Raw genomic sequence first — 3,510 nt, 5'->3', positions numbered from 1 at the left:
GACGAGCTATGAGTATTTCTCTGTTTACGCCTCTGAATTGAATTTTTATGACTATGGCTGCTACATGCACTACTATGGGATAATATGGGACTACCTGGAGCTACAGCGAACAACCTGGAATGTAATTGCCCTGAAGCAAACACAACACAAACACCAATTTGCCTGGGAACAAGAACAATTGCAATACGCAATATGACATTCATCGAAAAAGCCCCCTTCTTTTTCAGGCCTCTTTCCAAATGTAAGTTGGTCAGCAATGACAAGCACATCACAGTATCACATGCTGGTCATCAGTTCTTTGTATTTCTCCTCGTGTTCCCCTACAATTGATCGCTCCATTTATCTTTTTGCGTGTCACAGGCCTTTTATGTTAAAATGACGTGTACCCCGATCTTTAATTTTTCGCATAGCAAGCGTTATCGTGAAGGTTGCCTCACGCTATCCCATCGTGATGTAAGGACTAGTCGTAATTCCATTCGTAAATTGTCATAACAGGTCATAAGTCAGGCAGTCTAATATTATCTCATTAGAGCGCAAGAAGTAAAAAGTTGAAACAGCCGTAACATGTCATAAATTGTGCATGTGGTCTCATATTATCACTGGCCCAATCCTGCCCACTAACGCTCTGCGCTCCAAGCTCTTTTGACCTTTCTGGACACAATCGCACTTCGATCCTTATTGTGAAGGAGCTCATTATTTCATTCCCCACATCACCAACAGCAATTGGTAGGGTATCGCCAATGGAACTGGAATCGAAACTCCCCATTTTTGTCATTTTAAAATAAAGTTGTTGTATCCCATTGTAGTGCACAGTGTAGTCCTAGCCACAAAAAGACCATTTGTGAATTGTCATAACAGGTCATAGATTATGTAGGTAATCTTATTATATCCGTTTGTTGTGTAAAGAATAGTCTGATTCATAAAAATCCATTTGGAGCTACAAACCAGGAAATAAACATAACAGGCCATAAACCATTCAAGTATTAAAAATTATACCGCGGTAGTTTATATAGTACTCATAGTCATAAAAAGTCAACTTGTAGTTGTAAACAAGGAAATAGTCATAACAGGTCATACATCATGCAGGTAGTCCCATACCCAGCAAACTATGAATATCCCTGGGACGTCCCTACAAGGTCGCGAACGTCCTGAATATCTCGACATCCATAGGATATCTATGGGGTATCACAGGCCATTGCGTTTTGGGCTTACTCCCTGGTATGTCGGAAGGATGTCGCGGTCGGGATGTTTGACTGTCTCATAACAAGCAGCCTGAAGATGCCAGGGATATCTATAGGAGATCCAGGAAAGATTTGTTGGACCTTATAGAGACGGTAACCAGAATTAAAACACAGTAGTTCATAGGAAGGGATATCAGGAATGTTGTTGGGTATACTTTTAGTTGATGTAGATACACGAATTGCGAAGATACATCCTCGTCACCGTTACAAATGTTTTACGCCACGCTACCCTTAACGAACGTATGTGTCCCGATTTGTATTTCAGTATACGTACCATCCAACGCGCAAATAGAGGTTACTGCGGGTTTTCCCAAGTGAGGCGGGCGGGGTTTGGCACTTATGCTGGCAGGTCACACGGCGTTGCTGTACTGTGCTGAATCTTGTATTGCGACAAAGTCTAGCCATATTATAGTGAGAAAAGCATCCTGATATATCTGATACGGCTGATGACAGCGCAACTACATTTGGCAACTAAACTGCAAATGAATGAGCTCTATATAGTCAGTTAAGAACACTACATTAATAAACTTATGAGTGGTTTGGATACGTGTCTTCTCTAATGCCCCTATACGTCCATTCACTGACTACTAGATCCCCTGTGGATATCCAGGAGACATCAAATTGTGTGTAAAATTTGGTCTCCTGTATGGCCCATGGATATCCACGGGTTTTTCATACATATCCCAGGGATATTTGAATGGCTATTTTGGGATATTGCACGGGTATGCATAGGACGTCTCTGGTTTACTGGGCGAGTACACAAAAATTATCAGTTTCCACCGCATTCCTAACACTCTATTAGGTAGGGGGCGCAAGCTACCGCCCGTTATGGAGGGAACAGCCACGGCCACGAAGCGCAATTCCATTCACCACAGTCCACTCCACCGCTTTGGAGCGGGATGTACGATATGGTACGATGTGCATACATTGGTGCTCTTGTTTGTGCTTCTCGAATAATCCGTCTCCGTTTGTGCCAAACAAGAATGAGTCCTGCCACAACCAATGTAAATGTTGTTCTGGCGGTCGTGTGTAAAACAAACTAGGAATTGTGTGTGTGTGTGTGAGCTAGGCAAATGATGCTTGTAATCCGAAACTTTAGGCCTAACGAACGTTACCGCAATCCTGCTTCCATATATTTTCACAATGTTTACGTCAAGCATTACTGTGTTAGTAGATGTGTTACGTTTTATTGCAACAAAAGTGGACGGGAACAGGAAGTGAATCGGGAAAAGGGCAATTATGGTTCCGAGCGGACAGTGATAAGCTGAGCGTGACATGTTTTGAGTTTGTGCATCCATAACTATGTTAGAAAATGTTATGCGATACACGGCAAAAAATTATGCGTGTGGTACAATAAAAGAAATGTTACAGCATATTCTTGTTGCATTTTGGGCGAGTGTCAGCATAAACCATTATAAATATTCCAAACAATATTAACAAGAAGCATGCAAACGGCGTTACCCACTGAACGTCCGAATATCCCGTCGCGATATTTATAGGACGTGCCTGAAACGTACAAAAGTGGTCTTTTGCTAGTCCTATGGATGTGCAGAAGACATTTACGGGCTCTCTGGGCAAATCCCTGGGATATCCGAACATACATGCCGGGATGTTACTGGGATATCGTTGGGATATCTGTGGTTTGCTGGGTACCATCCCATTGCACAGAGCAGTCATAGTCATAAAAAGTCAAGTTATGGCAGTAAACGAAGAAATAGTCAAAACCATAGGTGGACATTTTGGTGAAACCTCCCTCGCCCTCACCACCCTCACAAGCACTAGCCCTCACCATCATCGCCCTCACGGGCGCATGTCCTCACTCGCCCTCACCCCCACGGCCCTCAAGGGCGCATGCTCTCACTCGCCTCCCTCACATGGCCCTCACAAACGCAAGCCCTCACTCGCCCTCACCCTGACAGCCCTGACAGGCACATCCCTCAATCGCACAGGCACATGCCCTCATTACCCTCACGTTCCTCACAAGCGCATGCCTTCACTCGCCCTCACCTTCACGGCCCTCAAATGTGTGCCTTTAGTGGACCTCACTATCTCTCCACCACTCCGGAGCGTTGCCCTCACCAGCCTTGGCTTGAATCGAATCAATTCAAAGCCATCACAATCTCTCCATTAGAAGCTTTCAACTCAGCGACCGAACTACAGGCAGGGTGCACTTTAAAGGGCTGGTGTGCACATTTTTGGCAATTTCATCTATCTCACAATCGGAACACAGCGAAGCGTTCTAAGCTCACTAATTACTTGGTGATATAGG

This window comes from Ornithodoros turicata, chromosome 4 (genome assembly GCF_037126465.1).
Source record: "Ornithodoros turicata isolate Travis chromosome 4, ASM3712646v1, whole genome shotgun sequence".
In the NCBI taxonomy this organism is placed as follows: Eukaryota; Metazoa; Arthropoda; class Arachnida; order Ixodida; family Argasidae; genus Ornithodoros; species Ornithodoros turicata.
This window is presented reverse-complemented; position numbering follows the sequence as displayed.